Source organism: Myxine glutinosa, chromosome 11 (genome assembly GCF_964187855.1).
Source record: "Myxine glutinosa chromosome 11, kmMyxGlut1.1, whole genome shotgun sequence".
Lineage (NCBI taxonomy): Eukaryota > Metazoa > Chordata > Myxini > Myxiniformes > Myxinidae > Myxine > Myxine glutinosa.
In genome coordinates, this window is record NC_136271.1 from 92,063,451 (window position 1) to 92,086,102 (window position 22,652).

Sequence of the window (22,652 nt, forward strand, 5' to 3'; positions counted from 1 at the left end):
CATTTCATCTATTAATTATTTATTGATTAATCGATTAATTATTTATTGAGTAATCAATGAATTTTTTATAAATGACTTATTTAATTAAATTTCTAAAAGATACATCTTCGGATGAAGCACCAGTGGTTTAGTTATGCGATTAGCCAATTGATTATGAAAATATTTTGTGATAATCTTTTATTGATTTTAATTATACAATTAATCAATCAATTAGTGTACACCTCTCCCTCCCAATGCAGCCTCAATGAGCTGCACTGCGGTATTGCCGGGCGCCGGAGGCGCCCCGGCAATGCCACGCTGCAGCATATTTAATTATTTGGCATGGGGCGGTGTACTTTGAATGTATGTGTACTTGTTTGTTTTCTTTCTTGTTTTCTTTCTTGTTTGTTTGTCCGGACGATATCTCAGCCATCCTTTGAGCTGGGAAGCTGAAATTTCGGCACAATAGTGAGCAAGTCCTTTGTCAAAAACGGTATTTTTTTTTTTGATTAATCAATAAATTGAGGAGTTATTTAATTATTAGCGATTAATGAAGTGTTGGGCTAGCCCTGGTGTTGGGCTAGTGGCTAGGGTGCCGGCTTAGGATCCAAGGATCCTGGGTTCGAATCCCGGTCGATCGCTGAATTAATGCCAGGGGGGTTGACTCAGCCTGTCATCCTTCCGAGGTCGGCTAATTGAGTACCAGTTCACTGGTAATTCCCTGTTTGTCATTAAAGGCGGCAAAACGGGTTGGCGTCAGGAAGGGCATCCGGCCGTAAAACATTGCTTCAAAAAGGGGACCGAAAAACAACAACAACCACGGTTCCCGAAAAAGGCCAACCCCCGCTTTACGGGGAAAAATGGCCTCTAAAGGTTTTTTTTATTTTTTATTTTTTATTTATTTAATGAAGTACTTATTTAATTAATCAAATTTCCTTTCTCTTCTGACCATTAACTCAGGCACCTTTTGAGTTAGGAAGCTGATATTTGGACATGCCAATGACCAGGTGATTTGGCTGCAAAGGATATTTTTGATTTATTAATTAATCAATTAATCGATTAATTATTTAATTATTCGATTAATTACAAAAAATTTTTTTTTTTTTTACTTACAGATTCTGATGAAATAGTGGTAGTTTATGTGTTCTCTGACCAAATTGATTAATAATTTAATTTTTTTATGATTATTATTTATTTATTTTCATTATTAATCATTTATATATTTTCTTTCTCATTTGGCCAATATCTCAGGCACCTTTTGAGCTGGGAAGGTAATATTTGGACATGAGTGACCAAGTGATGTGGCTATCAAGGATATTTTTGATTTATTGATTAATCATTTCATCTATTAATTATTTATTGATTAATCAATTAATTATTTATTGAGTAATCAATTACTTATTTTATTTTTTATAAATGACTTATTTAATTAAATTTCTAAAAGATACATCTTCGGATGAAGCACGAGTGGTTTAGTTATGCGATTAGCCAATTGATTATGAAAATATTTTGTGATAATCTTTTATTGATTTTAATTATACAATTAATCAATCAATTAGTGTACACCTCTCCCTCCCAATGCAGCCTCAATGAGCTGCACTGCGGTATTGCCGGGCGCCGGAGGCGCCCCGGCAATGCCGCGCTGCAGCATATTTAATTATTTGGCATGGGGCGGTGTACTTTGAATGTATGTGTACTTGTTGTACACCGCTCCTTTCCTATGCCATCTCCAGGCATTGCAAATCGTCATTGCCGGGCACCAAAGGGGGCTCGGCAGTGACGCACGCTGAAAGAGAGTACTCAGTTTTCACTCTGGTTTCTTGCTTTCTTGTTTGTTTTCTTTCTTGGTTGTCTGGGCGATATCTCAGCCATCCTTTGAGCTAGGAAGCTGAAATTTCGGTACAGTAGTGAGCAAGTCCTTTGACAAATACGGTATTTTTTGTTTTTTGAATAATCAATTAATTGAGGAGTTATTTAATTATTAGCGTTTAATTAAGTACTTATTTAATTAATTAAATTTCATTTCTCTTCTGACCATTATTAACTCAGGCACCTTTTGAGTTAGGAAGCTGATATTTGCACATGCCAATGACCAGGTGATTTGGCTGCAAAGGATATTTTTGATTTATTAATTAATCAATTAATCGATTAATTATTTAATTATTCGATTAATGCCAAAAAAATTTTTTTTTTTAAAGTTACAGATTCTGATGAAATAGTGGTAGTTTTTGTGCCAAATTGATGAATAATTTAATTTTTTTATGATTATTATTTATTTATTTTCATTATTAATCATTTATTTATTTTCTTTCTCATTTGGCCAATATCTCAGGCACCTTTTGAGCTGGGAATTTAATATTTGGACATGAGTGACCAAGTGATGTGGCTATCAAGGATATTTTTGATTTATTGATTAATCATTTCATCTATTAAGTATTTATTGATTAATCGATTAATTATTTATTGAGTAATCAATTAATTATTTAATTTTTTATAAATGACTTATTTAATTAAATTTCTAAAAGATACATCTTCGGATGAAGCACTACTGGTTTAGTTATGCGATTAGCCAATTGATTATGAAAATATTTTGTGATAATCTTTTATTGATTTTAATTATACAATTAATCAATCAATTAGTGTACATCTCTCCCTCCCAATGCAGCCTCAATGAGCTGCACTGCGGTATTGCCGGGCGCCGGAGGCGCCCCGGCAATGCTGCGCTGCAGCATATTTAATTATTTGGCATGGGGCGGTGTACTTTGAATGTATTTGTACTTGTTTTATATAAATTTAAATTCCCTGTGAGTATTATTTTATTACTTTCCTTACCTTATCTTCTCTTCCCTGGGTTAGATAGAGTGTTGTGTGTGGATGTTGTGTCGGCCTTTCATATCGGTTGTACGTGGCCTGTGTTAATTGTTTCAGTCTGTCATTTTAATTAATTAAGTCTGTCATACTTGTACTTATATGATTTGATTATTGTGATATTGTATCGTTTTGCATTATTTGAAGTAAATTGATTGTATTTCATTTTGTTTGATTGACCTTTTTCAGATCGGGTTGCAAGCTCCCCTGGGCTGACAGTGTGGCAGTTTAAACTCATTGTGCTCTAAACCAAAAGTGCAAGCTTACCAATACCGCTCGGCCAGCTTGCGGGCCTCGGCCTGGCGGGTTGGGGATAGAACTTAGGGTCGCTGACATTAGTCACCCTATAACGCACTTAGTTGAGAGTGACGTTTGGGACTCAGGTCCTCAACCCTGACGCCCGTAACAATATTTTTGCGGATCTCCCGAAGCCCGCTCCCGTTACAATGGGGGGATTAAACCCCTTTTTTTCCCCCTGGGTCTTTCGGTCCGCGAGGCTGAATCGCCACTTCCGGGCAAACGTGAAAAAGGGTATCGGGGCAAATTCGCATGTACCTTTGGTACCCACGCTGCCACGAAAGTGGGGATCGAGCCTCGCACAAGCCACGCTTAATCGAGTACACCCGAGCGGTATGCGTATCACGTGACTCGTGCTGTTACTTTTATTGGAACCCGATTTGAGCGGTTTTATTCGTACCATGCGAAGCCATTGGATGGAAGGGACAGGACGGTCAAATCAGAGGAAGAACACAATTTATCTACACTATTATGTACAATGATAATGATGAAGGAAAGGGGGACACAGAGCAGAGCTTAACCAGTTTAACTTATTCCCCAGACACAGGCCCAATCACTTACACGGGGAAATGGAAGAAGAGCAGGTTCGCGCGCCAAACGCGCCTTGCTGCCGGTCACTCCCGGACAGCTCGCTCGTGGTGTAGCCCTCTGGCGGTCACGGCCCGTATGCAGGAGAAATGCAGGCAGGAGGAGATCGCGCGTCTGTGGCCCGGTGCAGGTCGTCCTCTCGAGCGCGCGATTAATACAGCAGCAGAGCGCAGGGTATAGGGCACGGGGCAAGTTCGTGTACAACGAGGCTATTACAACAGTCAATTCAAGCACTTCGACTTGTTCAGGGCTGGGTGACTTTCACAAATCGTCTCTCGTTCTTGATCTCACCTATTCTGCCGCCCACGAACTCTCACAGCTCTCTCCTCTCGTGCGTTCTCGTGCATTCTGACTCATGCGCGTTCTGCTGCTGTTCTGCGTTCTGAATCACGCGCGTTCTGCTGCTGTTCTGCTTAATGGGCTCGGGGCAGGACCTTATATGGCACCTCCCCGATCTTACCCGAATGTTCCAAGCCCCGCCTCCTGCCGCAGTGGTAAGCCACTCCCCTCGAGCCCTGATTGGCGGCTCGTTGCTTACCGGCCACTCCCCCTGCAGCTCGTCCCTTCAGCCTTGCCAGACTTGCTGAAGGCCTACCACGTGGCATTTCAGCGCTAAACCAAAAGCACCAAAGCAAAGCACCAAAAGAACACCTAAGCTCACTGGCCTACTCAACGCAAAACTAAACACAGGAAAGGACTACGCTTACATTTACTAAGAAATAACTGAACTATCGCGAGGCTTCATGTTGTGGTGCAACTAACTAAGAGGGGGAATTAACCTTTATTCCAAAACCGCAACACTACACCCCTCTCTCGTCGGAGTCGTCCCGAGTCGAAACCACCAATGGAATGACCGGTAGAGCCGGACATGCAAAATTAACCTTACTTTTAAATGTGACACATCGGTGTGGTTCCCCCTCGCATTTACTCTGACCCGTGTGTGCGACAGTTTTAGCACTAAATATGTCCCTCCTATTGCGTTGAGCAGCTACCTAACAGCTTCACGCCCACAACTACCCGAGTATTTCCGGAATTTTTAAACTAAACACATAGCCGGTGGGCAGCATTCTTATATTTACAAGCACGTATATTTACAATTCTATGACCCAGGACCTTTTCTTTTTGGAAGAGAAGATTGGAGGGGAGAGAAAACACAGCAAAAACACACTCATAAATGGCACTTGCCTCTTGCTTCTTGCATCTTGCTTCTTCCGTGTGCGTCTAACAAACCGGCTGGCCCCCTGACCGGCATACAGGCCATTTGAAGCATCGGGGCCAACTACACTTACAGAACTTCGTTATCCCTAGCACACATAATAAACAAAAATGCTTTTATTTGGCCAGCAGGGCCGTTCACACATGGTCCAACTGCGTGGCATCAGCGCCACTCAATAAATGGTCCGAAAGTGCAAGATGATTTTGCAGCAAAACGCTGCACGGCAGAGGTGCAAGGCCACAAGGCTTGTGGTCCATGAGTGAGTGACAAGGTGCAGCAAAAAGGTTTGGCAGCAAAGTGCTGCACAGGTCGGCTGCACAGGTGCAACAAAGGTACAGCAAAAGGATATGGCAGCAAGGTGCTGCACAGTTCGGCTGCACAGCTGTAGCAAAGACAGGGCAGCAATGTGCAGAAGGGATGCTGCGCGGGTCAATGGTGCTGCACAGTTCGGCCTCCGAAATGGTCCTGGGGCGAGAGGAAGAGACAAGGCACAACAATCAAGCGGAAAAGACGCAATGTCACATAGAAAACAAGGTGGTGCGGCGCGAGGTACGTGGAAGAGCGAGCAGAGCAGGCTCGTCCCTAACCGTCCGTACCCCCCACCATTGGCTACACTACCCTAGCCCCCCTTGTATTTACAATCTGTCTACGTCTTGTCTCCCATATCCCCCTCTAATTACAAATTCGTCTCCCAATCCCTCCCAGGAAGGAAGGGATGGAAAAAACACAATGTCACATTACGTCCTGATGCGTCTCACAACTCAAACAGTTTACAGAGCCTCGGTATGGAGCTCGTCCTCCTCGGTGACTGGCTGTGGATGGTGCGAAAGGATTTCTCTTCCTAACTACTCTAATGACATTAGACTTTTAAACTACCCGGGGTCGTACCCTGCCAATCAGCCTCTTTAAATTATGTAACCTGAATTCCCATTGCCCACTCTGTGGTGCCATCTGAATTTGGGTGTCACCCCCGCAAATCTTCTCTCTGTGCCACCGCACAATTTCGGGGCTGGGTCGTGTGGCCCTACCAACAGGTCTACCTACCTGCGCACCTCCGCCACTGAAGCCACCATCCGAGCTTACCTGCTCCTCGCGACTACCGAACTGGGGAAGGCCCTCCTTGGCGCTTACCCCCTCTGTGCCCACTTTGGCATCAAGCAACCCGGGTCCTCTCCAGGGATCCTCACGCCGCCCCTCACACGACAACAACTACCCGAACTGGGGAAGGCCCTTCCTGGCACTTACCCCCTCTATGCCCACCTTGCCATCGGACAACCCGGGTCCTCTCCTGGGATCCTTGGGCTCCACTGACAAATTTCACTGTAACTAACCGGCTCCCAGAGCCTACCTGCGGCCTCACCTGGCCGACAAACTACCAATGGCGGAGTGCCCCAATAACCACACGCACCAATTAAGCCACACACCCAGCCATTCCACTCTCATGCAACCTACAATGCACTACTTTTCCTCTACTCGCACCACAGGTGTCAATATCCATACAATTTACCTACGCCCTCTACCTGGCTTTACACTACCCACCCCGGGCTTCCGCGAATGGGTTCCACTCCTCCCCCATTCAATCCTTCGCACCATGCATTCCACACCTTTTATTCCACACCAAGCATTCCACACTACTTATCTCGCACACCATTTATCTCGCACACCTTTTGTGCTCACACACCTCAAACAATTCCACTTTATCTCACCCACACAATTCCGTTTATTTTCCACACACAATTCCTCAAACACACTGCATCATCTATCTAACTACTTCCCCTACTCTCGTGCTTCCCCATCGTCCCTTTACACTATGCACACCCTTTATTATCATCCACCTAAACTACCTACGTCCCCACTATAGTACAGGTATCACTACTTAAATCTTGTCCCTACTGTCTTCTAGATCCCTAACATTATCCTAGCCCTCCCTCGGCTAGCTTCGGTGCCCCATGGAGGTAACCATTGCTGGCACCCCCATGTGCCTATCACTGCCATCCCCCTAAACTAATGCTCATGGGCCCTGTCGTGTGAGGAATGGTGGCACTACCATTCCCCCACGTGGGGTACACTACTCTCCACAGTCCACTACACTCGAGCCTCTCCATGTGGATGTTCGTTGTCACCGCTCGACCTCGAAGGGCCGAGCGATCCATGCGGGTGGTTGGTCGCCTGTATGGGGTGTCCGTCCGGCATTTTCGATCCAAGGGGGGAGGAATGGATGGGCCGAGGTGCCGGGTTTCATCCCGTCGCGGGGCCTCGCGGTCCCACGCACGATGACCCAACCGGCCACGGCCGGAGCACCGCACCCGTTTGGGTGCGCGGCTCCGAAAACTCCTACCTCCCCCTTGAACCTTGCCGATTGCCTTTGCCGCCACGGCACGGCACCAACCATACAGTGCGGGGGCCGGTATGAATCGTGCACGCCGGTCATTGTGAGACCGACGCAGCACGGATTCCCTCCGGTCCCTGCTGCACTCAACTCACCGGGGGCTCACGTCTGCTGCCCGTCCCGCTAAGCTCTACCCCGGTCGGTGTCGATGCTTGAGCCGCGTCCTCACCACTCGCGACCCACTCCGCACTCGCACACCCAGGCGTCCCAGCGCCTCACACACACTCCGTTATCGCACACTCTTTTTTTTACACACTCAGGAGTGCACTTTTCCTCCACACACTCATTTACCGCACAACCAGGCGCACACTCGCCCCCCACACACTTCGTTGTGCATTCTCGCTCACACTCCTCGGCCATCGCACACTCTTTTTCCACACCCTCAGGTGCGCACTCTCCCGTTACACACTCCGTAACACATTCTTTCCGCACACAGTCCGGTGTGCGTTCTCCCTCGCACTCTGTTATTGCACACTCCGGTGCACACCACCCAGGCGCACTCGCACCTTGCACGCACCCCATCATCGCACACCCTGGCGCACACTTTCTCCACGCACTCTTCTCTTACACATTCCGTGACACACTCTTTCCCTGCACACTCCGGCGCACACTTTTCTCTCACACACCCGGGTACGGACTCTCTCTCACACATCGTACCAGTCGCCCTCGTACACCGCACAATGGGGCCTTCGCAAATTGTGCCACCCTCACTCGTACACTGCACAATGGGCCCATCGCGAACGCCCGGGTCTCGCCTTTGTCCCAAGCGCACTGAAAACCCGTTTGCGCCAAACACATTCACGGCATTTTCACTCACCTCGGGGTCCTCCTTCCCCGGCTTCTTCGCCAGCACCTGTAAACTTTTATTGGGGTAAGCAAGCCCGGCATCACGGTGCAAATACAAACTTTGTGCGCATTCCATTTCTTCCTACTCCCGTGATTTATTTTGTTTCTCCCGTCTCTTCAATTTCAATTATTTCTTCGACGACGCCCATGAAATTTTCTTTTCCAACTCAACCATCGCCGGTGCTCCCAGAATTTTATTTTCCAATGCGACGATCGCCGGCTTCTCTACACCCTCTCGTGTCGCTACTCCCATAGCCCCCGTCAATTTAGCTGTCCTCTGCTCAAGCTCGCTCTCCATGTGTTCCTCGTACCGCTTCGCCTCGTCGCATGCCACCGCAAACTTCTCGCTCATCATGCGCCCTATCTCCTCCCCTGCCTCTTCCATGTCCCTTCTGTATTCCTCCCTCATCTTTTCCATGTCACACCTCCATTTTTTTTCTTCTTGATTCTTCTCTCATTTTTTCCTTTTCCTGGGTGGATTTGTCCCCCAATTCTTTCATTTTATCCCCTTGGGTGTCCATTTTCCCATTCATTTTATTCATGTTATTATTTATTCCCCGAAGTTCGTCTGTTTGGGAATCCATTTCTGCATTCAATCGATCCCCCATTTCTTTCATATCACAACTCCAATCTTTCATGAGCGCTAACAGTTGAGTCATGAATGATTGCTCGTCCATAACCCCTCGCCGCCACGTGTGAGGCGCCGCCATTTTCGTTACCAGCTGCCGCACCCTTTTCTGCTTCCTCCACTACCAACTGTCCCTGTTGGCCCTGGGTCATCAATTCTACCTCTACTATTCCCACCGGCATTTGACCGCCATGGCCAGCCATGGTACGAATATAATTTGGTTTTAAAACTAAATTTCGTCCACTCGTAATTTTGAGTGTGTGAAGCGCACTCTAGGTCCAATTATCTCACACCAGACACCAATTTGTCCAGACACCAATTTGCTGTGGCCAATTTGTCCAAAAAATTTTTAGGGTTCAAATCCCACTCCTGACTACCAAATTGTTGCGGATCTCCCGAAGCCCGTTCCCGTTACAAAGGGGGGATTAAACCCCTTTTTTCCCCATGGGTCTTCGGGTCCGTGAGGCCGAATCGCCACTTCCGGGCAAATGTGAAAAAGGGTATCGGGACAAATTCGCACATACCTTTGGTACCCACGCTGCCACGAAAGCGGGGATCGAGCCTCGCACAAGCCACGCTTAATCCAGTACGCCTGAGCGGTATGCGTATCACGTGACTCGTGCTGTTACTTTTATTGGAACCCGATTCGAGCGGTTTTATTCGTACCATGCGAAGCCAATGGATGGAAGGTACAGGACGGTCAAATCAGAGGAAGAACACAATTTATCTACACTATTATGTACAATGATAATGATGAAGGAAAGGGGGACACAGAGCAGAGCTTAACCAGTTTAACTTATTTCCCAGACACAGGCCCAATCACTTACACGGGGAAATGGAAGAAGAGCAGGTTCGCGCGCCAAACGCGCCTTGCTGCCGGTCACTCCCGGACAGCTCGCTCGTGGTGTAGCCCTCTGGTGGTCACGGCCCGTATGCAGGAGAAATGCAGGCAGGAGGAGATCGCGCGTCTGTGGCCCGGCGTGGGTCGTCCTCTCGAGCGCGTGATTAATACAGCGGCAGAGCGCAGGGTACAGGGCACGGGGCAAGTTCGTGTACAACGAGGCTATTACAACAGTCAATTCAAGCACTTCGACTTGTTCAGGGCTGGGCGACTTTCACTCCTCGTCTCTTGTTCTTGATCTCACTGGTTCTGCCACCCACAAACTCTCACAGCTCTCTCCTCTCATGCGTTCTCGTGCGTTCTGACTCACGCGCGTTCTGCTGCTGTTCTGCGTTCTGACTCACGCGCGTTCTGCTGCTGTTCTGCGTTCTGACTCACGTGCGTTCTGCTGCTGTTCTGCTTAATGGGCTTGGGGCAGGACCTTAAATGGCACCTCCCCGATCTTACCCGAATGTTCCAAGCCCCGCCTCCTGCCACAGTGGTAAGCCACTCCCCTCGAGCCCTGATTGGCTGCTCGTTGCTTACCGGCCACTCCCCCTGCAGCTCGTCCCTTCAGCCTTGCCAGACTTGCTGAAGGCCTACCACGTGGCATTTCAGCGCCAAACCAAAAGCACCAAAGCAAAGCGCCAAAAGAACACCTAAGCTCACTGGCCTACTCAACGCAAAACTAAACACAGGAAAGGACTATGCTTACATTTACTAAAAAATAACTGAACTATTGTGAGGCTTCATGTTGTGGTGCAACTAAGAGGGGGAATTAACCTTTCTTCCAAAACCGCAACAATATTGTTACAGACACGACTTTGATGTTAAGGTGGGCCGAGCGGAATGGCCGTCGTGTCCGCACAAATTACCCGATTGTACTCGAACGTTGACGAAGCCGCGCCACGCTGGCTCAATAAGGAAAAAGAAGACACGGCTGGGTTTCAAATGACACGACACCCAGGGTTCAGTTCTCAAGACCTCCGGAGGAGATTATATTCGTTCGGAAGGTCAGATTACAGGGACGAGAGGTACAACATAGAAAGACAAGCACTTAGACACAATCTTATATTATTCCCAACAGACGACAGATAAACGGGACAAAGCTGACTCACACGGGGTTTGATGGCTAGGAAAGCGGGTATCGATGGCTCAAGGTGCACTCTTGGCTCAAGGACAGGGTCGACCCGGTCCGGTCTAGAGATGCGGGGAGGTCGCAGCGCTCGGATGGCGTCTTGTCTGCTCAAGCTGGGGGCGCATCTCTCGTCACGTCCGCTACGTGGCCGCGTATATCCGGCGGGGAGTGACACGCCCTCGGCTCGTTAGCTCCGCCTCGTGGAATCGGCACGTTGCTTCTCATTGGGTGCGTGCGGGGGGTTTACCAGGCTCCGCCCTTGACGAGGAGCTGACAAGGAGCCCCTTCGTGGTAACCCCGTGGAGCGCATGGTCTGGAGCGCATTGTCGATGGCGGCGAACCGAGCCGGTGGGAGGACGCACACTCCCCCCCGCGCAGCGCCGTGCCCCTCTGTTGTTGTAGACGGGGAAGAAGATGGGAGGAGGTATGGGAAAGGTCCTAAACTCACTACTGGTGCCATATAATCACATTCTGGTGCAACGAAGAGTCATAATTAATGGAAACGAGGCCTTAACTGACATAGACTAAGAATAACTAGCAAGATGTCCGAAAGTTGTCTACGTGTGGTGCGGTGGACCTGGGCACGACATTTAATGGGGGAATAAGGGGAAGGTCGGCTCTACTGATTGTTGTTTACAGACAATGGGACTAGGGAATGGGGGATTGGGGATAGTTGGGGAGTATTGGAGAAATAGGGGAATATTTACAAGCGGATATGGAGGCCAAATTCCATATTCGCAACATTGCACCCTTCTCTACCCTCGGGGCGTCCCGACCCGATAAATTTTTACCTACTTTAGTGTGGCACGCAATGTAGTTCCCTCTACTATTAACTCTACCCTGAGTGCGACAGTTTTACAGATATTCACAAATGAGTAAATATGTCCCCCTGCGACGTTGCACCCTTCTCCTCACAGAAACACACCCACAGGATAACCGAATCCGGAAAGAATTCTCAAACTACACATACAGCCGGTAGGGAGCATTATTTACACGACTACGCTGCTATTTACACTACGATCCAGGACCTGTTTTTGGAGGGACACATGCAGATGTTATGCATAGAGAGAGCGCGCTTGCCAGCATCGATACACCAACCCACGAGTGCTCTGTGGCCGACGGCCTTTAATAACGTGCAGAGCACCCTTCCCGAGCATCAAAAGCACCACCCCACCACCAATCGGTGCAGTCACCATTGTTCATTGGAATAAAAATAAATTCGACAACCCCTAACCCTGCAGGTGTCTCTTGCTCTTCTTGTGGTGCACTTGGTGTTAACTAAAAGTGGTTCACCTGTATGGCATAGGTGCCACGTTGACCCATAGGTCCATCCCCGGGTGGTGCTTGGCCGCAAACGAACTGCGGTCCATTGTGGGTGGCCACAAACATTGCGGTCCATATGGTGTATCGATCCCGGCAGCAAACAGCGAAAGTGCAGGCCCACAACTGCGCAGCCAGCACCTCTCTCTCCTCTCTCTCTACCCCAAAGCCAGATCCTCGGAGGTGGGAGACAAAAGAAGCAGACAAGTGAGTAAGGTGGTAAGGGCGCAAAAGTGCACGCAATGTAAGGTGATGCACACTGGGGGCACATGGGAACCAGGTGAGACAGGTACGTTCCTATCGTACGCCCCCCCCCCCACCAGGTAACCTACATGGCCCCTCCCTTACCCCTTACTGTATCCACAAAACACAACACTACCCATAAACATCTACTTTACAAATCAACAAACATCCCTACTGTCTTCCCCGTTCCTCCCATAAACCAAATTCGTCTTCTCTCCCTCCTAACCAATCAAATTTGCCATTTTCAACTCTCATCAAAATTTGCCATCTCCAACTGCACATCAAAATTTGCCATTACCAATTCATCATCAGTCCCTCCTAGGGAGGGAGAGATGGAATCACCCCAATGTCTCATCCACGTCGTGATGCGTCTCACAAATCCACACAGCAATCTCATTTCCTGCAACAAACAAAGAAAACACAGGTGTGGAGTCATCATCATCACCACAGGTAAGTGGCTGCGTATGGTGCGACAGGTTCATCAATCCTAACTATTTCCTAAATGACTTTACAACTTTACACTACCCGGGGTCTTTCTCCGGCCAAACCATTGGCCCTCTTACACTATTGGTTCTAAAAACCAATTCCCATTGGCCAGACTGTGGTGCTTTTCAATTTGGGGTCTCACTCCCCCGATTCATCTCCCGGTGCCCTCGCACAATTTCTGGGCTGCGGCGTGTACCTCTCCCAGTGGGTCTACCCACCTGCACACCTCCACCACTGCAGTTGCCTCCGAGCTTACCTGCTCCTTGCCCTAACCTAACTACTTGGGGAAGGCCCTCTGGCACTCTCCCCACTCGGTGCCCTCTCTGGCACTGGGCTACCCGGGTCCGTCCTCCGGATCCTCGGGCCCCATCCACAACTCTACCGGCTCCCAGAGCCCACCTGCGGCCTCACCTGGCCGACATCCTCACAGTGGTGGAGTGCCCAACCAACTACACGCACTAACAGGCTACACGCCCAGCCATTTCCACAACACTAATGCACCCATTCACAACACCATTCTGCAACCGCACCACAAGTGCCAATATCCAACCACAATTTACCTGTACCCTCTACCTAACACTTACACTACCCGCCCCGGGTACTCGTGAAAGGGGGGTCTACTCTTCCCCCATCCACACCTTCGCACCATGCACACCACTCCGTACCACTTACTCCAACTCTCTCCACACACCTGTACTTGCACACCTGTGCTCTCCCACCTGGTGCCACCTGCACCCTTCTCTCCCCAAGCGCATTCGCGCTGATCCACACACTCACTACTCATACACTGCTCCACACACCTGTCCAGTTGCACACCTGTGCAATCACACCTGTTCAATTCTCACAAACACGGCATCATCTCAGCTAGCTACTCCCTTCTGAAACTTGCGCTTCCCAGTCGTCCCTTTAAACTATTGCGCTCCCACGTCATTATCATCCACACTAATCTACCTGCGTCCCTACTACAGGTATCAGTCACTAACTAAACTTAACGTCACCTAATGTCAATCCTCGCTAGATCCCTACACACCATATCCTAACCCACCCGGGCTAGTTTTCACTTCCATACACCCCATAAGCTATAGCTCCTTTGCCCCCACCGGGAAGGGGGGCAAGGATGCCATCCCACCACATCGGGGGTCTCTCACTACCAATTTTGCACATCAAATTTCAACAAATTAAAAATTTGCCAATCATCTGCCAATCACTGTACCATTACCAATCATCACTCTGCCAATCCTTTGCCAATCATCTAATTTTGTTTTTCTCTAATTTTGGGTCCAAAACACTAACCTCATCACCCAGTCGACTCACTAATACCTCTCGGTGCGCCAATCCCTGTCCAAAGCCCGGCTTCGTAAAGCCAAGCAATGGATGCTGGTTGTTTTGTGCCAGCGGCTGGATGCGTCCGGCACTCGGTGCAGGGACGGGGGCTTACCCGGGCCGAGATCCCACGCATCACCTCGGCGTGGAGCCATCCAATGTCCCGATCTCGACCTGCCGGCACGTCTCAACAAAACGTGGTCGCCATAACGACCCTTCCTATCGGGCTGCCAGCTCCGCCTAGTGGAGCACGGACGCGGCCGTCCCACGCGAGGCCCAGCGTGGATCGCGCACGGCGGTCCTTTCGAACCCGCCGTGGCTCGGATCCCCGCTGGTTCTTGCGGCACGCGAAGCCCGGCACGCACCGAGGGCCCGATTCGGCTGTAAGTCGTTCTAAACTCTACCCCGTCTAACGTCGATGCTTCACCTGGACGCTTACACCCCGCAGCCCGTTCCTTGCTCACACATCCAGCCGTGCCCATGCTCCTCGTACCTTTCCTTACACACCCAGGTACCCTCATTCCACTCACAGCCTTGGTCACACACCTGACCACCGAACACTTTGGCACACATTCGTCGCTCGCACACCTCACCAATACACCGCTTCGCACCCCCTCCTCGGTCACCTCCTCTGTGACAATCACAGGTGTGCCCTCATTCGCACACCCAACCACGTGCCTCACCACCAACTCCAGCGTGCATTCCCACTCACGCTCTACCATTCCAGGTGTGCATCCTTCCATCCCAGGTGTACATCCTCGCTCACCTGTCACAACTAACTCACGCTCCATGTCACTCTCACTACTTTCACCTCCATTCCTGACAGCGCACTCACCCTTACTCTTGACAGCGCACTCTTTCCCCATGCACCTGTCCGTTACACACCTTTCTCGCGCACACTCTCCCGTTACACCCTCTGTAACACTCACCACAGGTGTGCATTCTTCCTTGCCTTTGACAGCGCACTCTTTCCCCATGCACCTGTCCGTCACACACCTTTCTCGCGCACACTCTCCCGTTACACCCTCTGTAACACTCACCACACCGCGCTTCCATGTGCCCCCTCGCACACGCGCTACGACCGACTCACTCTCGCCAGCACCCTCACTCCTTGGCACGCACTTTTTCCTCACACACCCCAGAGTCGGACTTTCTCGCACACCTCCTTTTTCGCACACCAGACCTGTCGCACACTTCACCCACGGCCTCTCACGAACACCCGGGTCCATCTCGACCCCCAAGCTTATTAAATCCCCTGGCGCTTCATACGCACGACCATATTGGTCACCACTTACACCGGGTCCTCTTCCTCTTCGCTTCTCCTCCATCACCTGCGAATCCCTCATCCGGTTAATGAGCACATCATCACGATCCAAACACAGACTTTGGACCAATTCTTTTATCTCCTCTTTTATCTCTTTCTTATCCCCTCTCCGTCGCTTCTTAATTTCGCTCATCCCTTCTTCCACTTCTTCTAATTTGTGCTTCACCTCTTTTATTCCCCGGTACGTCTCCTCAAGCTCATCCTCTAAGGCTACCTTGACCGTTTCCATGTGCGTCCTCACCTGCCGGTCCTTCGTCTCCATAACCTCTATCACCTCGTCCAGCCTCGTTGTCAGTCCCTCACGTACCATCTGACATTCCCTCTTTGTCGCTATCAAGTCGTTTTTTATGTCGTTTTGTGTCGCTTTTAACCCTCCTAATACCGCAGTGTTCCTTTGAACCTGCTCCACTAACTCCGTTTGTCCCACCGTCAGCTGCTCCACCTCCTGCGTCAGGTCCTCTATGCCCCCTTGTAACTTTACAGTCCCCTTTCTCACCTCCTTCTCCATGTGCTCCTTACAGTGCCTCACCTCCTCGCGCACTCCTCCGACCTCCTCACTCACTCCTCTTCTGATCTCTTCTCCCATCACTTGCATCTCCTGCCCAGATGCCACCCTCATCTGCTCCATTTCCTCCCTGTGAGCATCCAGTTTGGTTTCTACCCCCATTCTGACCCCCTCTATCTGCTGCCCCATTTGGTTAACTTCCCTTTCCGCTTGGTCCCTCATGTCCCTCAATTTGCCTTCCATGGTGTTTTCTAACCCCTCTAACCCATTTTTCACTCCCTCTATCTGATTCTCCTGGGCAGCCATTCTATTTTCTACCCCCATTAACCCATTTCTCACCTCTTTTATCCCATTGTCTAACCCCTCAAAATTTTTGTCTACCTTCTCACCAGTACCCCTCGCTTCGTCCCTCATTACCCCCATTTGGTTTCCCAACCGCTCACTATCAGCCCTCATTCCCACCATTTGTTCCATAAGGGCCCTCATTTGCAGGAGGAAAAGGTTCGAATCCACCAGGGGCGCTGCCGCGGGCGTGGACGCCGTGGCCACCTCGTGCGTGACAACGCTATTTTGCGACCCTGCCGCCCTCACTGCTTCGCTCTCCTCGCGTCCCTCAATTTGGTCCTGGACCGACCCTGCTTCACTCTCCCCTACCGGACCCCAGCCGTCTTGATCCGCCATAGCGCGACTTTCAAAATTCGAGTTTCGTAACACCAATCCAAATTTTGCTGTTATAATTTCGTCGAGCGCAGTAACCGCGGGACCGCGCTCCGGATCGATTTGGTCGAGCGCCGTACGCGCTCCGGCTCGATTTTCCCTCCCAAAATTTGGGCCTAACTAATTTAGTCCCGGGTCCGAATCTCACTCCTCGACACCAATTGTTACCGTACTAACACAATTGGTGTCCAAAATTTGGGCTAAATAAATTTAGTCCCAGGTTCGAATCCCACTCCTGACACCAATTGTTACAGACACGACTTTGATGTTAAGGTGGGCCGAGCGGAATGGCCGTCGTGTCCGCACAAATTACCCGATTGTACTCGAACGTTGACGAAGCCGCGCCACGCTGGCTCAATAAGGAAAAAGAAGACACGGCTGGGTTTCAAATGACACGACACCCAGGGTTCAGTTCTCAAGACCTCCGGAGGAGATTATATTCGTTCGGAAGGTCAGATTACAGGGACGAGAGGTACAACATAGAAAGACAAGCACTTAGACACAATCTTATATTATTCCCAACAGACGACAGATAAACGGGACAAAGCTGACTCACACGGGGTTTGATGGCTAGGAAAGCGGGTATCGATGGCTCAAGGTGCACTCTTGGCTCAAGGACAGGGTCGACCCGGTCCGGTCTAGAGATGCGGGGAGGTCGCAGCGCTCGGATGGCGTCTTGTCTGCTCAAGCTGGGGGCGCATCTCTCGTCACGTCCGCTACGTGGCCGCGTATATCCGGCGGGGAGTGACACGCCCTCGGCTCGTTAGCTCCGCCTCGTGGAATCGGCACGTTGCTTCTCATTGGGTGCGTGCGGGGGGTTTACCAGGCTCCGCCCTTGACGAGGAGCTGACAAGGAGCCCCTTCGTGGTAACCCCGTGGAGCGCATGGTCTGGAGCGCATCGTCTGGAGCGCATTGTCGATGGCGGCGAACCGAGCCGGTGGGAGGACGCACACTCCCCCCCGCGCAGCGCCGTGCCCCTCTGTTGTTGTAGACGGGGAAGAAGATGGGAGGAGGTATGGGAAAGGTCCTAAACTCACTACTGGTGCCATATAATCACATTCTGGTGCAACGAAGAGTCATAATTAATGGAAACGAGGCCTTAACTGACATAGACTAAGAATAACTAGCAAGATGTCCGAAAGTTGTCTACGTGTGGTGCGGTGGACCTGGGCACGACATTTAATGGGGGAATAAGGGGAAGGTCGGCTCTACTGATTGTTGTTTACAGACAATGGGACTAGGGAATGGGGGATTGGGGATAGTTGGGGAGTATTGGAGAAATAGGGGAATATTTACAAGCGGATATGGAGGCCAAATTCCATATTCGCAACTATATGTTTATTTTTGGTGTACCCTTTACCTCCTCTTGTAAAAATGCTGGTGCCTTGTTGAATTTCTTGATTGCCATTGCAAAATATGCAATTTATAAGTCAAGGAAAATTAAGATTGATAAATGTTATGGTCATGACGTCATTCCCATGTTTAAAGGGCTGGTGTCAGCAAGAATAAGGCTGGAATTTGATTACCATATATGAGCAACAAGAATGTTGAACTTTTTGAATGGGAATGGTGCATTAACGAGGCCTTGTGTGTGGTTCAGGACTCGAAACTCGTCGTAATGTTTTAAGAATTGCATCAAGATTGTGATGCTTTGTTTTTGTTGTACCTTGTTTTTTTTCTCTTCCCGATTCTTGTAAATACTTCTGCTTTTCCCTCTGCTGTATGGATTGACCTGCTTGTGCATTTTATGGAAATAAACGGTGTTCAAATTCTAAAAAAAAAATTCTCTCTTCTTCTCTCTTCTCTCTTCTCTCTTCTCTCTCTCCTGGCTGTCGGTGTGTTTGGGCGTGGCAAGATGGCGGCTGCGCAATGTGTGGTGAGGTACCAGCTGCTCTGCTGTTCTATTCTTTTGTCCCTTTCCGTATTTCACCTTTCTCCTTCCCCCTGTTTGTTTATCTTCACATCTTTACTCTGCATTTGTGCCCTAACCCATCCCCTTTGATCAGACCCAACACTTCGGGGCTTCGGCTTTCCCCCCACCCCCTCTGCCTACTTTTCCCCTCCTCGGTTTCTTTTTTTTCTTATCTCGTCTTTATTTATACTAGCGGCGTACCCGACCTACGGGGGACCCTCTGGGCGTTCTTGTTCCAAGCGTACAAAACATTTTCTGCCATCTCTTATTGGAGGATATTTTCTGCTGATACAACTGATTTGACTTGGATTTCTTGATTATTTCCTTTGGTAATATTGCTGGTTTTCTGTTCAACTTAGGTGGCCTTGGTTTTTGAGGCATCTCAATTTTCCAGAAAAAACAAACATCAACCGTCACCATAGGTAACACCCACGACCAAACCACATTTACCTCCTCCCCCCTCCACCATCTTCTCATAATCCCCCTTCAACTGTCACCCGAGCTAGCAATACCCATGACAACCCCACACCTCCCCCCCTCCCCTCCACCATCTCCCCAAAATCCCCCTTCAACGGTCACACTAGCTAACAATACTTACGACGACCCCACACCATCCTCTTTCCTCCCCTCCACCATCTCTTCACAAACTCCCATCAACCATCACCCCAGCCAACAATACCCACGACAACCGCACACCTCCCCTCCACCCTACCCTCCACCTTCTCAAAATCCCCCTTCAACCACCACCCGAGCTAGCAATACCCACGCCAACCGCACACCTCCCCCCACCCTCCCTTCAAAATCCCCCTTCAACCATCACCCTAGCTAACAATATCCATGACAACCCCACATCAACCCCACCCTCCCCTTCCCACCCTCCTCTCCCCACCCCACCCTCCCCTCCCCACCCTCCCCTCCCCACCCTCCCCACCCTCCCCCACCCTCCCCACCCTCCCTCCCCACCCTCACCTCCCCACCCTCCCCACCCTCACCTCCCCACCCTCACCTCCCCACCCTCCCCTCCACCCCCTCCCCTTCACCCCCTCCCCCTCCCTCCCCACCCTCCCCTCCACCCTTCAAAATCCCCCTTCAACTGCCACCCTAGCTAGCAATACCCACGACAACCCCACACCTCCCCCGCCAACCTCCCTTCCACAATCTCCTCAAAATCCCCCTTCAACTGTCACCCTAGCTAGCAATACCCACGACAACCCCACAACACTCTCTTTCCTCACCTCCACTATCCTCTCACAATCCCCTATCAACCATCACCCTTGCTAACAATACTCACGACCATCCCACACCATCTCTCTGTTCAACTTGGGTGGCCTTGGGTTTTGAGGCATCCCAATTTTCCAAAACAAACAAACAAACCATCAACCATCACCCAAGCTAACAGTACCCACGACCAACCTACACTCTCTTCCTCCTCCCACCCTTACCCCCCCCCCCCCAGCTGCCCCTCCACCATGCCCTCACAATCCCCCTACAACCGTCACCCTAGCCAACAATACTCAAGCCCACCCCTCACCACCACTACACAATCCTCCATCAACTATCTCTGTAACTAACGATACTCACGACCACCCCACACCATTCCCCAACAACCATCACCCTAGCTAACAATATCCACGATCAACCCACACACCCCACCCCCTCCAACATCCCCAATCATTATCGGAATCCGAGCAGCTCAAATGCACTGTCTCTATGTACTGTCACTAGCAGGATCACAGTGAGTTCACAATGTGATGTCTGGCAAACTCGAAAATCGACACTCTTGGGATTCTTTTCGGCACTTTGTAATTCACAAATAAAATAAAATCCCCTTCAAATTATACTGTGATTGATTTGTCAATGGTTTGCAGAAGAAATAAAAATTGGGTTCCCCTTTAAGGGTCTTTTTACTACAGGAATTAATATATGTCTGGCGTATTCAGCACCCTATGCAATGTCAGTTTACTTGGTCAACATGTACGTCTCAGATACACACTCTAGCCAGGTTAGACAGAATTTATGTCAATATTGTAAGGCTCGACAAGATATTGAAATCTGATATCGTGCCTTCTCTTTTCTCTGATCATCTGGCTGTAACTTTGTCCTTTTAGCTTGCTCTGCAGCAACATGGCAGTCCATATTGGAAGTTCAATGTCATGTTGCTGGAAAATGCTGCTTTTTGTGAAGCTTTCAAAGTGTTTTGGATTAGCCTCAAAGAAAGAAAGAATAATTTTGATAACCCGATGTAACGGTGGGACTACGCAAAGGCACAGATCGCTGTCTTTTGCCTATAGTTTAATTATTTCTCTTCTTTTAGAGTAAAAAGGGAGAGGTTCGCACTAGAAAAGGAAATAATGAGGTTGCAAACTGATGTGGCAAATAGCCCCAATAGAACAAATAATCATTTGTTTATGGAAAATAAGACTCTACTAAACAGCCTAGTCGAATACCAAGCAAAAGGTGCAATGGTCCGTCTACGGATGGATCAGCTATATAATTTAGATGCACCGACCAAATTTTTCTTCCATTTTGATAACAAGACCACCAATCAAAGGCAAATTGAAACCTTAAAGCTCCCAATTGGTAACACTGTGACGTCACAAGATAATATAAAGAGGGAGGCTTCTTTTCAGGCTTGTTTATGGCCAATGATGTCGATGACTCAATGAGTTATTTCACATCTGACTTACCCATGCTAAGTGCTGCTCAAGGGATCAGCTTGGCTCCTTACTTTCCTTGGAAGAGCTTACACGTTCCCTTGCTTCTTTACCTACTGGTAAACCTCCTGGATTGGACGGCCTCCCAATAGAGTTTTATAAATCCTTTTGGCCCTTATTAGGCCCAGAACTATTAGAGGTCTTTACTAGTTCATTACGTTGTGGTGACTTGCCGATGAGCTGCCGAAGAGCAGTAATTAGTTTATTACCTAAGAAAGGAGACCCTCAGCTCATTGATAATTGGCGTCCAATCTCTCTTCTAACTTCAGATTATAAAATATTTTCTAAAGTTTTAGCTTGACGCATCGCCCCACTTCTAGAGTCGTTGATTCAAAGTGATCAGTCTTTTTGTATCCCTAACCAACAGATACACGACAACATATTTTATTAAGAGATCTTTGGGATGTGTGCAAAATAAAAAATTCACAATTTTGGTTTGATTGTGCTTGACCAAGAGAAGGCTTTTGCCGTGTAAGTCATGTATATCTTTTCAAGGTCCTAGAGTGTTTTGGACTTGGTCCTGTTTTTCTCTCCATGGTAAAACTGCTCTATAATGGCATTTCCTCAATACTCAGAGTGAACTCTGAACTGACTTCACCTGCAAAGATTGGAAGGGGTATCCGTCAGGGATGTCCTTTATCCGGTATTCTGTACTCTTTAACCATTGAGCCTCTTTTAATCAAAGTCCGCAGCAACTTAACCGGATGCAGAAATTTGCTCACAAGACTTGTGAAAGTCTCTGCATATGCTGACGATATTCGTGCCATCATACATAATAGCGATGAGATCAAGAAACAGTTCCAGACAACTAACCATCTACTTGTCGAGAAAAGCAAAATTAAGGGCAAGCCACCGCAGCAATGTAATGTGATCCTGCATTTCCAATCCCTGGTCTCAACTCGGTTAAAACTGGAATTGAAGTACTATAACAACAATGCAAATATTAAGAATTATTCATCAATTTATATAAGTCTTTCTCAAAATCAGTTTTTGCTTCAGTTCTCCTTTGTGTGTTAAAATCAATATACTCCTTCAACCAATGACTGGTTAAACTGTATAACTCCATGAATCTTCTTTAGTATCAGTCCTTCTGATAAATATTGCTTTAAGTTCATTTGGTGTAAAACATAATTTTCTTTATCATATAATGTAGTATGTAATTTTTCTGTTGGTTTACCTTTTTTATAAAATGATAGTTGATAATCACTTAACCATTCTTTTTTCGGACATTCTTTAGTAGGGGCATATGGCAGATCTTTATGTTTATTATGAAGTTCT